Here is a 15,368-nt window from a genome sequence, read left to right on the forward strand (position 1 = left end):
AAATAAACTACAACTTTCAATAAAAGTCCACGGGCCGTGCCAAGATTTAAGATTTTTTAACAATTTTATGTCATTAACTTTACATTTTAGTGGGTAATGAAAGTAATGAAAGTAGTGGTGAGGGTTTAAACCTTGTTATCCAAAGACTGCCTAAAAGGCTATAAATGTCAGCTAGCACATTTGGCTAGCAATTGGTGAAATAATTAAGTAGGAATAACTGTGCGTGATGAAACTTACACGTGTTTTTAAATTTAATTTGATCAACTTGATGATTTATCGTATTCATAAAACCCAAGTAGCAATTTAAGTTTTTAAAAGTCTACAGGGTTACCAAAAAAACTATTTATAAAGCTACTGATAAATTTATATATTTGTGGCAGTTATCGTGGGAAACCATAAAGAATACCGATTTTCAGGAGGTTGTGAAAACAAAATGCTGAAGCTATTACAAAACTTTTTCCTAGAGAGCTTGACAAAACTTATGAAAAGAGCATTTACTATTAGAACAAAGGTTTTATGGAGTCTTTCTTGGTATCACGAAATGTTAAATTTGCCTTGCATAATGATTGACAAAATTGCTTAATTTTAAAATATTATTATTTATTATCATGGATATTTTAATTTATTACCTGCGGTAAAATAAAAACGTTTTACATACGTAGGAGAAAACTTGAACTATGAAACATCAAACGATTCTAGAAACGCATCAGGTAAATGATGTTTACTGTTAAAATATAAAAAATTAACTAAATAAATTGTTAAAACCCCCTATCAAGTTTTAAATTTTAAAATTTTATAACACTGTTTAAGATTAAAATGTTTTATGCCAGAACCTTAATAAGAGCATTTAGTTTTAATGTGGTCTTATGAATGTTCATATGTTCCAATTAAAATTCCTATCTTATTTGTAGTACTTACTGGGCCTGTTGTGTCAGTATAGTTCCCTTAATATTGCACTTTGAAATTTAAAGGTACACTGAAAGAAAATTTTATTCTTTATTAGAATTCTGTATGCCATTATAAGACCATTGTATACTATATGTGACAGTTAAACAGGTGAATATCGGATATAAAACGCATACTGCTAGCACAGTTGTATAGTGACTATAAACCTTATTCTTTATTAAATTATTGTATAACTAGTATACAACGTTTTCTATACCCTTTACGAAATAATAGCAATAACTGTTATTAAAGTGTTCCATATCGTTATTAGAACATCTAGTACTGGTTATAAGTTTTATATGTTATGTATGAGTTAAAAACATATGACATTAAGTTTTCAGAAATTTTATTGGATAACTGTAATTACAAGCTAAGGTTCTAAAATCTAAACTAAACATACATAAAACATACTTTTAAAAATACTTTTAGAAATGACGGCAAATCGCTCCCAAAACTGCCCAGTTTATTTTCTTAGCAACGATGCACCCGTATTTTCTTGTATTACATGAGAATTTGCACTATAACTCTTCCACCTTAAGAATGAAGCATCCCCTGAAAGGTTGAGCTACTTTCCATCTAATTTTATTTCCTCTGGTTGATTGACTTTATACCCATGTTCTTCTTTGTCACCGTTAACCTTCTGTTCCTCCATCTTATGTAAAACTTAACATCGGCGGTTTCTAATAGGACGTACAAAATAATAATTTTTAAGATTTAGACAAGATTTACATTTTAAAAAACAAAATAATTACAAGCCATAAAACAGTTAGATACTTACATAATAATTTTCCATTTCACACAACGCGATATGATCATGTATCCCACAAAACATGTATATACTATCCATTTTCATCAAACTATAGTACGATCGTATTCGATGCAAAGTAATAAATCATTGCCTGTCAAGGGAATCAGTGCAACACATTTTATAGGGGGTTTTGGAAATTGAATAATTTCTTTATGCATTATGGATTAACAGTTATATATTTATGAAGGACAAAATGAAAAACAAAGGCATCTCCTTCGCACATTGGGCGGCAGGACAACAATACATTTATTACTCCCTTCATTATCCCTCATATGACTTGTGTCTTGTGTTTTTTGCGGCGGCGCGCGTGCCGGCCTGGCGTGGTCAGTTTCGTTTCGGTTGTATTGGTGCTGCGTGTTTCTCGCTCGCGATATTTGTGAGGTTATAACTGTTATAAGTGCAATTATATTTCTTTCGGGCTATATGTGTGTTTCGCGCTATTATTTGAGAATTTGTGAGTGAAATCATATTTCTTGTGCTCCGTAACAAAAGTGTTTTTAGTGTTTTATTTGTGTGCTGTGTGTGTGTTTCGGGCTGTTGTTTGTGAATCGTGAATGCTATTATATTTTCTGTGCTAGTGAAGTGAAGTTTTTTGTATTATTATTGCTCTGTTGTCGTTATATGGATAAATGGAGGCGGTGCCTGGATGTTCGCGAGCCGGATGTACTGCTGTGGGTACAAAAAAATCTATATTAAGTTACAGAGAAAAAACGATAATATTAAATGTCTATAACCCTTTAGAAAAGGATCATCCCATGAAACTGAAGACTGGTTTGGTGGAAATGTGTTCTAGATATACTGGAGTAAGCGAATTATCTGTTTTCAAAATTTTAAGAGAGAAGAAAATTGAAGGAGACGTTAAGAAACCTAAAAAAGGGGGTGCAAAGAAGAAATTAATATTAAATGAAGATGAGAAAAATGCAGTTTGGCGTACAGTACATAAATCATAGAATTTATATTTTGTTTATAATTTGTTAACATTTCTTGTTTGATAGAAAAATAACTTATTTTGTTGAGATTGGTAGAGAATTGTTGTTAGTGTTTTCATTTGATAGAATCATATCATAGGATTTATATTTTGTTTTCATTCTGTAAATATTTATAGTATATCTGTTATACAAGGTTTTTGCTTTGAAACTTCGTTCTCCTTATAAAAAAAAGAATCGTAATGGGGTGCGATGAAGAGATCAGTTCACGTCTGGAACCCTGTTCCTACAAAAATCCCTTTATTCTCATAAACTATTTGTTTTAAATGTAATTTATTATAAATCCAATTCGTTATTTAAATTCCACATATGTACTACATTTCACCTCTGTACGCGCCACTGTTTATTGTTCCCTGCTCTACGATCAAGCTCGCCAGGTTAGTATTTGACGTATAACCGACCACTTCGTACACTCGATGCACCTGGCCGACTACAGCTAGTACCAGAACACAGTGCGTATGCGGCGGTATTTCAGATTTTACATTCAATTTCATCTTAAATTTGAAACGGTTCATCTTACGCCTCCTAAAAATGATGACTCGATTTTCCTTTGATAAAAGACCGACAATTTTTTGCTCTACTTTGCATCGTATACGATCGTACTATAGACGTGTAATAGTCGTAAGTCGATGCACAGCGGACTGTCGGAAATTTTACGATCATAACCGATTATGTACCGAGAGGTGAACTTACCATCACTTAACCATTATAAGACACGTTTTACACGTTAACGGAAACATATTCAGTATAAGAACGAATAATTCTGTTAATACAATTGTTATATACAAATTCGGATACTGGTCTTTATACAACAAATCTTCCCTACTATGCAACTGGAACATAAAGTATATAACACCTAATAATGTATAAGTAATTCATTATAACCTTTATTTCATATTTAGTTAAACTCATTGAATAATGAGTATGGAGATGATTCCTTTTTTTAAATAAAAGTTGTATATTGGTTATAAAAGTTTTAATATGAGCTATACACATTATTCTAGATAAACAGTTTAATAAGCCCATTTCTTTCAGTGTAGGAACATCAAATGATCTAAAATAAATTTATATAGGTACCTATACATATATTGTTTTCTAGCATGTCTTCTAAATAGTTCCGACTATTGAAGAGGAACAAATATGTTTATCTACTGCTTCATCTACATGGAAAGCCAACAAAAACATTCTCAGCCTAATTTAGAATAGAACAAAATGATTTATATAAAGAGGAAATTAAAATTTAACTCTAGAGAAGATGGCGTAAAGATAGATAGATATATGTATTAGTCCAACTAGAGTATTACAGCTTTGCTATGAGATAAGTCAAGTCTACATAATACAATATAGGTAATTGCATGTTAAAAAAAGGCATATAGGCCGATCCACATTAATTACAATACAAACAATTAATAAGTAAAATAATAAATACAATATAAACATATAATAAAATACAACCTACAACAGATTAAAATTAAAATAAGCTAACAGCTATTGTCAAAAAATTTCTGAACGGAGTATGCACACATTTTTAATAAATTTATTTTAAGATTTTTTCTAAATAGACGAAAATTATTTATGATTTTCAAATGTTGAGGTAAATGATTAAATAAGTCCTCAGTCCCAAAACATTGTGAGCTTTCAAAGTCATGCCGAGGCATTTGAAGGGGACACAAAAATTATGTTTGTTACGAGTATCATGACAGTGGACAGATACCTACATTGGTGATAAAACGTAATTTATGAGCTTCGACTAATGGAAATTCATCGAGATATTGACGAATGAGAAGAATATGATTCTTTCCTGCTTGCTCATCAGCGATGATTTAAGATTTAAGTATATTGTGCACGTTAACCGAATTGGTGCCATCAAAACCTAATTCTTCTTCAGTATTTCAGTTTTATTGCAGTACATTAAAAAATAATAAGATTAATGCTGCATTTAATAAACGAGCTGCTTTATTGCGAATTCTAACAAGTGGAAATTTTCTCAAGAGGAGTAAGTTTTAAAAGAGGATATTGAAGTTTTGCTAGTATCATAATGATGTGATTAGTCAAAAATGGATCAGAGTAGGATATTTCATTTGTTATAAGGCAATGAGTGAAATAGTAGGAGACAACAAAAGTTTCAAAAAATTATACTGACAAAATCACCGTGTTATGTAAAAACAATGGCATCGAGCCAACAACAATATACTGTTCTATCTAGGAAGAAATGATAATGGCCAAAGTTGTATTAAATATCAATATAAAAGAAAACAATTGGCTTGCATTTCGAAGATATACTCCAATCTTTTATTTTGTTTTTTACGAAACGTCCTCTATATTTATCGCTTATTAGAATCCTCCCCTTTCTCTAATTACAGTAGCATATCCATGTCATATATTTGCTTTAGCAGTTTATACATTTTGGTTTATTTACTAACCCTCCACAGTGGATAAAATCGATAAAATAAATTTACTAATAGATGTTTAAATACTTACTTTATTGTGGAAAAATACTATACTATTATAAAAGGTGTTTTGTAATGTCATCGTGTTCTAGGCAAAGTAAATGTTTCTTATGAAGGGGTAATTTTAAGACCGGCAAGACCAATATGAAGTCACTGATGTTTTATGGGAAATTTTCAAAGATAAAGTAAACAATATTGAACAAGGTTAGTAAGTACTATCAATAATGAGTAATCAGAAAACAAAGGGGAAATAAAAAAACTGAAATAGAATGATCTATTACAAAAAAAACGAAAATTTGGTATATATCTTTTAAATATATTGCTTTAAAATCACAAGAAAAAAGGTTTACCAGTTTTTTCTAGATCGCTGACTTGGAATAAATTTAGTGAGTCAACTACAATTTTTTTTTAAATACGTAAAGATACGTCGACTAGCATTACGAATTGCGCACTTTTTGGTAAAAAAATATATATATTATGTCGTCCCAACAAGAAGATATGAAGTCATATGATTTGTTTTAGATTTTATTTTTGAAAGGCGTATAAAGTTAAACAAGACACTAAATTTCAAATATTTTCTCCTAGTCGTTCCCAATATACCTACACTAAGTCAGAGACTATGCCTTTAACGTTATTTAATTATTTTAAAATGTACGTTATTCGATAAATTTTTTTAAAATTGATATTTTGGAAGAAATTAACACAATGTTGTAGCAATCATGTGTGATAAGACTGAGACTACGATTTTTTGACATTCTACTGGTTTTCATATCAGAAAAACTAAGTTAATAGCTGGCAGTGTAAGGTATTCTTCTCTGTCGACGATGAACGACACCAGAATATTAAAAACCGTAGCTTTAGCAGCCTTGTTACATCACTAATTTTTTAATGAATATCATTTTGAAACCAATTTAGTTAAATAACGCATACTTATATTTTTTAAAATTGCAAGAATGGTAAAACAAAAATCTTTAATTTGTTGCATTTTGGGAACGACTAGGAATAAATATTTGAAATTAGGTAGTGATCAAAGAGGTTGGAAAAGATAGAGGAAAAAATAGGTTGTAATTTATATGCGCAAAATATATCGTTTGGGAAGAAATAGGTTTGAGAATTAATATTTTAAAACAAATTAAACTTGTAGTATAACTTAACTGCACAACTGAATTGTTTAATTATAAATTAGCGAAGTGATGGTGGATGCGAGAAGGGGAAAACTGATACCACGCACAGTAATATACATGGTGCGTTCCAAAATATGATTTTTTAAAAATAGGAACAACAATAAGTTTTCTTGGCAAAATCAATATATTTTATAGGCCAGTCAATATAGGTTTTTTTGTGTGACAAAAATACTAACAGAGCATACCACCTGTCCATCATTTAAACCGTAGATATACTCTGATGTGTTTTCGATTCGCAACTATCATTAATTAATTTGTTATTAACATTTTAGTGCAAAATAAAGCTTTTTTTAAAGTTTTTTGCTTATGAATCCAAAAAATTACTGTAGCAATCTCAATTCCGTAAATGGAAAAGTTGTAGCGGTGTAAACGGCCGAGACCTTCCCCTCCTCCCCCCACTACTCCCGCGCTCGGCCGTTCACATCGGATTTACGGAATTGAGATTGCTCTAGTAGTTTTGGTTTTATAAGCAAAAAAACTAAAAAAACGCGTTTTTTGCACTGAAGTGTTAATTAATGAGTGTTGCGAGTATATCTACGGGCTGTCTTTTAAATGATGGCACGGCACAGGTGGTATGCTCTTAGTATTTTTGTCAAGATATGACTTTTTTTTTCTCTATTGATTGGCCTGTTATTCAAAATGCATTTGATTTGCATGGTTTAAAAGCATGTCGAATGAGTGTTTCAGATCGTCGGCCGGGATGTCCTTCAGGATGTCGGTACAAGGCTTTTGGATGGCTTGTACGTCTATAAAACGCTTTCCTTTCGTCGGCAAATCCATTTTTCCGAAAGGTTAAAAGTTGCACGGTGTCAAATCAGGCGAATATGGGTGATTGACAGTGAAAATGCGATTTTTTTTGTCAAAAAATAAACGACTTCATTCTGGCCAAATACGACGAATACGACCCACCAAACGCTTCAAAACGCCAAGATAGAATTTTGCATTAACGGTTTGGCCCGATGGAACGAACTCTTTGTGGACAATGTCCATGAAATCGTGAAAGAAAATCAGCATTGTTTTACTTTTCACTTTTCCGAACGAGATTTTTTTGGGTTTTGGTTCGTCTGCCGCCTTCCACCGGGCACTTTGGCGCTTGGTTTCTGGATTATATTTAAAACACCACGTGTCATCACCAGTCACAATACTGTAAGGAAGTTTTTGTCCTTTTTGGCTTCTTTGATAATGTCCTTCGAATGTGGAATTCTGAACAACATTTAGTCGTCTGTAAAACAAACCGTGCACACACGTTTCGCCCAATTCCAGTTCCATGAATTTTATTGAAGATTTTGGCTGGTCTTTGATGAATTCACGAATAGTCGGTTGGCCTACATGTTGCTCATTATGTATGTTCTCTCGACCGTTTTTAAACCGAATGTGCCATGAACTCTGCATGGGATAAACAATCATCACCAAAAACTTGGTTCATCAATTAAAACGTTTCGGTAAAAGTTTTCCCAAGTTTAAAACAAAACTTAATATTAGCTCTTTGATCGATACTCATTTTTTACTGATGACACAAACGTACTGTCACTTCAGACGCAATAACTCCGTTTGCATTTGTCCAAATGGCATGTTTGGAAGTTCATCAGTGAAGGATCTACATTTCCAACGTATGCTAATTGACAATAGATGGCCTTTATTTTCATAAATCTATGGTAGTGTATAACTTTACAAGCCCTACAAAAAGCCTCAAACAACTGGAGTTTTCATCTAAAATAGTTCATCTATACGAGTATTTTCATTGTCAAAAAAATTTACAAATTATAATACTAATCGATGTAGTGAGTATTTAATATATATATATATTTATTTATAGTAACTTGTACTATATTTATTTTCGAATATATGACTGTATTTAAATCAACTTTCTTATTTCAAGAAGGCATTTATATGTGAAGAAATTTTATTTACTTCAAATTTGATTTAGTTATGCACGCTCGTACATACCCAAGTCAATGTATTATTATTCATTCAATATAATATTTTTTAAATATAACTATGTAGATAATTATGTACAAATAAGCTACAAATATTTTGTAATCTTACTACTCTACTAATTCAGTCTTATTACATAATAATTAATTAGTACATCATACAAATTCTACCCTACTGCGATATTTGAACATTTACAATAGGTCAAGGAAGAAGTACTACATTAAAAAAAGTGTACAATGTAACAATATTGAAATCAGATTGAAGTACACAATGTAAGCAATTGTACCAATTTATTATTATTGTATAAAAATTAATTAATTTGTTTTGGTGAATTTATGTATAAAATGTTATACTTCTTGATTTGTCCACCTGCAATGTATGTGTTTAAGTTCATAATATCAACTAATAAAATTTTACTGATTAAGCTTCCGGTAGAAATTAGCGATATAAGTCTAAGTCTACAGAAGTCTAACCTACTAATTTCAAATGTGAACGGAACATGACTTAAAACTTTCTTCTACTCGTACCATCAGTTCCACTTGACACACAATGGTAAAATGAAAGTGATGGTCAGCAATCTTGTAGAAACGGCTCACACGAAAGCAAGTTTTATTTTAATATAACAGAATTTTTATGGCTGTTAATTTAAATTTGATCACTATTTGTGAATGTTCTTCTACACATGCGAAGTGCATGCAATTAAAATTAAGAAAAATAATCAGAAGTAGCTGCTAAATGGGCATTCGTAAAAAAATTAAAATACTGTACATGTCGACCTTGAAAAAAAAAGCTAAAAAAAAATTATTTATTAGAAAATATCTCGACGTAATGTTCATGCTTTGAAGGCAAAATTACATAATTTAGAGAAACCAATTTCTAGATGTATTAAAAATATATAAATATTGTTACTATTAAATAAATAGGATCTATCTCTAAAAATATTTTTAATTTTTTTAAATAATTTAAAAATTAGTAAGTGAAATAATTTAAAATTGGGCACATGTATTTATATAAACATTATCCAAAATCTGAGGGCTTTTCCTAAAATTTCGGTTATATTTTTCTCAATAAAATAGTACGCCACTGCTTTACAATAGTACGCCACTGCTTTACGGTAACAGTCATGATATTTTCGGATTCGTCTTTCAATTTTCTACAAATTACCTATTATTCTCTTATGTTTTTCGAAAAAGCTTTATTTTCGAGTAAAACTTAAACACGAACTGAAAAAGATGTCGCGCCTGTGTTCGTGGAAATGGAGATTTTTTTGAGCATTTTTCAAATAAAATTACTAAAATGATGACTAATGTTATTAATTTCTTTATTCGAATGAATAACCGAATGATTAGTGTTTGTCATGTCAGTTAACTAGTGTTTTCAGTTCGTTTTTTAAGTACACTCTGTATCTATTTAACGAAACGTCCTAGAAAAAAATTTTATACGAAAGACTCCTCTTAAAATTCACCAAAGAATACGAGGTTTCAGTTCTGGTCACCGTTTGTGAATCACCCTGTATAGGTACAATAATAACATTGCAGTAAATGGTTAGGACATATTCTTCTAATCGAAATAAATAAAGAGATCGATTTTTCTCGGAAAATTGATATCTTCACGATTCTTCAATGAATGGCCAAAACGTAAAACAGTTTCTGTTCAATTACTCAAAAACTTTTAACGCTGGCGTTTTATAGACAAGAAATCGTTTTTATCAAGACAATATTAGAACAACTTCCTTTAATTTTTCGCATTGGAAGATCCGGGAGAACATATAAACGTCAGAATGTACGTTTCCTGTTTCTTCCAGCAAATACTCAATAATTGTGATTAATGCTTGTGTCAATGGTTTCCTGATAGCTGTTTTACATTGACAATTTATTGATCAATTAATTCATGAAGTCGCTTCATCAAGAAATTGGACAAGTGTAATGCATCAAATCTGCTGTCAAATAACTTCATGAATTTATTCATCAAGTTCTTGACGAATTAGAGCATGTTCTAATTTTCGTCAATTTCTTCGTGAAGTTCGGAAGTACCAACCCAACAGATTTCCAGCCTCAGATTAGTAATGAGGTTATGTTATTGGAATATGTAAATAATTGTGTGGCGTCGTACTAGTTTTGCATTGTTTTTACTGATTTGTTAATTACAAACACTAATATTTATATATTATGTGTCAAAACGGTACCGCTGTTGGTGCTACAATTATGAGTGGAAAGGTGAAATTTTTGAAATGTATTTGCTTCTTTAATTCGTTGGTAGAACTGATTCATGCATCAAAAAACTTGACAAAGTCTGTAGCAGTGTAAAACCACACTGTTTACCAATAAATTCGTGAATTAATTCATGAAGAACTTCGTGAATGTATTCATCAATAAATTGTCAATGTAAAACAGCTATAAAAGCATTCTCCAGGATGTGATTATGTTTTTAGTACTGTACGCGATTTTCTGTATGTTCAACAGGCGTACAAAAGTCAAGAAACTTAAGATAAACGTGCGAGGTAAAAATATGTTTTTTTTCCCTTATTTTTTGAATCAGTCAGTTGTCTTATACCCTGAAGAAAACTTATGCAACTGGTACAGTGAAGCGATATTGTATATGTGTGTATGTACATTAGTACAGTGCAGTTTCCTCTTAAAAACTATCTGTAGATTGAAGTTTGAGTCTACCTAGGTGGTGAAAATAAGAAAAAAGTGCGAAAAAAACGGAAACGTTTTCAAGATACAGAGTAATAAAATTAAAAAAATATATTTCTAAAATCATCTCTGACATTCGACGTGTGGTCTGAAATTTTACTTTGGAACTAGTTATTTGCCCAATTAAAGTTAAAAATCCATTGGAATTCGAATACAAACATAACTGATAAAACACATACTCTATAATATTACGTAACGTATTTAGAAAAATAATTTTCTAAGACGATATTCAATCTTCACTACATTTTGTTTATAGTTATAGGTTAATTCGCGCCTACTCATTAATTCGTTAATCTATTCACAGATGAAAGTAATCTTCTGACACTTTCACTTAAGACATTTTTTGGTAATTTCTGGCCGATACAGTTAATAAAACAATTTTAATGGAAATTGAATAGGAACTAAGACTCATTCACCATATCTAATAACATAGAAAATAATGGATTTAAATAAATAATTGCAAAATTTAAAAATATAAGAGCTAAACAAGTGACAAATTAACAGATGAACTATTTAAATATGGAGAACAGAAACTGTCCGACCAATTGCAGAAACTATTAGGAATGGGTTTGTGAAAAGGAATAACGGCCAAACAAATCGATGGAAGCACTTATACGCCCTGTACCAAAACTACAACTATAACATTGCTGAATAAAACCACCTACATAAAGAACATATTGGTAAAATAAGTAGAGGATAAAATGCGTGAACATCAATGTGACTTCAGACAAGAAAGAAGTAGAGTAGAGCAAATTTTTACTCCATGAGAAATACGGGCTGGAAGCTTTGCATATGGTAAACCAACGGTCGTTCTATTTGTGGATTATCAAAAAGCCTTTGACAAAATAAAAAGAGTTATATAAGATAAGAAACACGATACGCTTAACACTAAAAAAGACAGAGAACACGTTAAATTTAAATAATAGAACTACCGAAATGTGTAGCTGGTTTACAGAGAATATTAAGAAATGAAAACCTTTCTAGAGAAATAATGATAAGACTAAACAAAACAGTGGTAAGTCTAATAATTATACGTGAACAAAAAAATTGAGCAAGCAAGACTGAAGGTGTTGGAGAGGAAAATATTGAGAAAAATGTTAGGAGGAAAATGAACAGAATAAAGATGGGTCAGAAGGACAAACTGGGAAATAAAAAGCTTATATAAAGACGCAAGCATAGTAGGTGTGATAAAGGCTCAAAGATAAAGGTGGTTACATATTGAAATATAGTGTCACGAACAATTGGAGGTAAGAAGATGAGAGGACTGAAAAGAAGATGCAAAATGGAGGTGAAGAAAGACATATAACAAATGAAAATTGTCAGGCGTAAAAAAACGGCAAAGGATAGGAAGAAAGATGGAGAGGGATAGTCAACCAAGCCATTGATCTACTAGGTCCACAGAGCTAGATTATATGTATACTTAAACAAATAAAGACCTGTGACGGAATTCAAAAATAATTTTTAGTTTGTAATATCTCAGTGGCGTACCATTTTCTTAAAAAAAAATGAGATTATTACCCGTACGCGCGCCAATGATGAACATAAATAAAATTCTTAATTGCGTGTCAAAAAATGCGCAATAACTACCTCTTAAAACCCACCAAATTTTATTTGCACATCTCGACCGGTTTCAGAGCAATAAATTAAATCATCAGTTTTTAAGAAAAACTTTGACACCCCGTATCTCGGAAAACGAATCATTTGCGGACATACGTTTATAAGCAAACTGCCATTATTTTCTCATGTAGAATCACCCCCTGAAATTTGTCGCACTTATTTACCAACACCCTGTATATATTTTCCAGTGGTGTGCCATAATTTTTTAATAAAATGGACCTATCACACCTCATGCCACTAAGCCACTAATATGAGTTGTGTTTTCAAAGGCATATGCCAATAAAAGAAGGTATTCTTAAATTTGAATAAGAAAAACGCTCAATTTCTTACATGTAGTGTTAGAATATATTCTGTATAAATTGAACCAAGAAATAAATATAATGTCTTTTACTTAAATAAAATCAAGATACATGAATCAAGAAATGTTGACACAAAAAAATTGCTTAATTCGAAATTGTGATATGTTAACACATATGCAGATAAATGTGTTCTTAATTCAAAAAATGTTTTTCTGTATGAGGACGCAATTATAAAATTCGAATATTTAGCAACATTTCTACAAAACAAAGCACTTATCGCTTAAAAGCAATTGCTTAAATAAACCTAACGGAATTAAAGAAGAGTATCTTTCTTTCTTTAATAATTTGGGTCCTATACTTCCCAATATTTGTTTTTAATAATATAAAAAAAGTTGGGGGTAAAACAGTGACAATCTCTCTTTCAAACTACCCCTTTCTGCCACATGTAGAATTTGAATTAGTAATACGTAAATTAAAAATATGATCAAGATTTCTTTAATGACTGTATCTCGTTCATATCCTTTGTAACGGAATTTTATGCTTATTTCAAATTTACAATATTCCACTTAAACTAAGGAAGTCTATTCTATCAGCTATTCTGATATATGACCCTACGGAATTTTAAGTTGGGAATATTTCCCGTGAAGAAAACATATCTAACTACTTCTAACCTAAACTGGAACTTATTTTTTGCACTTTGCACTGACAAATTTACAAAATATTCTATGGTGTTATATTATTTACGCCACCACTGAGATTTTCGATGGTTCTTTTTAATTAGTAGGGTCAGAACTGAGCCGCGGGACATAAACATAAGCATTATTTAATAAAAAGCAACAAATTAAATTGTCTATAATACACCACCATAAACACCAACGGATAGGAATTAATTACGCAACATCCGCACTATAAAAAAGACAACAGTATACTAACGTGACGTCAACGTGAAAAACATTTTGAGGCAGCAGCTCACGCATGTCTTGGTTGACCCGCTTGGCACTCAGATATTCTGATCAGTTAATAATTTTTTTACGTATTTGATAAATTTTGATAGGAATTAATTTTATACAGGGTGTCCCAGAATTATACAGGGGATGTTAAAATAACATGACAAGTTCCTATAAAATTTTTCCCTAGAGGGCCTTCTACGGAGATACAGGTCCCTAAAGGATGCCCCTGAAAATCGATTTTTTGTAATAACTTTTAAAATACTTTCTGTAATAAAATTATTTTTTAATATGAAGGACAGCAGATAAGACTCCTTAAAAATTGATCCATGAAAACAATTTGTCTTATTTGGTTTGCCAGGGACGGACTAGTTGTAGTACAATAATGCTCATTTTTTTCTACCCTTTACGATAAAGCCACAAAAATTATATTTTTGATAGCTTGAACCTTTTTAACTAAAAAAAAAGGTACTCTTGGTTGATATCCATAAAATTAACCGTTTTCGTGAAAAAAGTATTTTTGTTTAATATGATTTTTATTACATAATTTTGTATGTCGGTTCAATTTGAGCTCCTTCTAATGGTATGCATTCTCTAGGTTTACGAATTACAGATTATTGGATCGAGGAGGCCAAGCCACTGGTCCTCTTTCTATTCAACAATTTTCGAAATTCCTGTTTAATTGGTTTTGAACTGCCAGACTAAATTGGGGTGGTGCTCCATCATGCATGAACCACATACCATGTCGTATTGCCAAGGGTAGGTCGTCTAAAAGTTTTGGCAAGTTGTCTTGGAGAAATTCCAAATAAAGTTACCTATTTAGCCTTCTAGGCAATACAAATGGTCCAATGAAATGTTGCCCGATGATTCTAGCCCATAGGTTAATGGCTTCAAACTGGTGCTGATGATGCGTCACAATAGAAGCATGTGGATTTCCTTCTACCCATAAATGCATATTATGGGAGTTGATGATTCTATTTTTACAAAATCCGGCTTCGTCCGTAAAGAGAATTGTACCGATGAAAGCATTGTTACAGTAGCACTGTCTGAAAGCCAGTTTGAAAATTACATCCTTCGCGGAAAGTCTACAGGAAGAAGTGCATGGACTTTCTGTATGCGATAGGATGTAATTGTTGCTCTTTAAGGATTCTAAGAACCGTAGATTTTGAGCAATTAAACTGGACAGCCAATTTCCGGATACTTTTTGAAGTGTTTGCTTCTACGGCATTTGGGATATCTTCTTCAGCGACCTCACCGCGATTGATTTGATTTCCACAATTGTGTCTAGCTTTGGCTAACGTTCATAAAATTATTTACAGCATTTTAATTCTACATATTACCTACGCTAATGCAAGGAACAAACAAATTGTAATTTTTACCAGTTTCTCTTAAACGCCGATCCAATCTTTTGAAAGTTTTCCTGTCAGGAATTCTTCGATTTGGAAATCATTCCTCATAAAGCCTTCTGGCTTTAGCAAGTCCATACAATAAATGAATGTCG

General features: G+C 31.5%; 1 protein-coding gene across 1 annotated transcript in view; it reads right to left on the minus strand.

Moving 5' to 3' along the window:
- Window positions 1–15,368, minus strand: part of LOC108907898 (progestin and adipoQ receptor family member 3) — a 58,097-nt gene that overhangs the window by 34,856 nt on the left and 7,873 nt on the right. The window lies entirely within an intron of this gene.

The sequence above is a fragment of the Anoplophora glabripennis genome, unplaced genomic scaffold, assembly GCF_000390285.2.
Source record: "Anoplophora glabripennis isolate ALB-LARVAE unplaced genomic scaffold, Agla_2.0 scaffold122, whole genome shotgun sequence".
In the NCBI taxonomy this organism is placed as follows: domain Eukaryota; kingdom Metazoa; phylum Arthropoda; class Insecta; order Coleoptera; family Cerambycidae; genus Anoplophora; species Anoplophora glabripennis.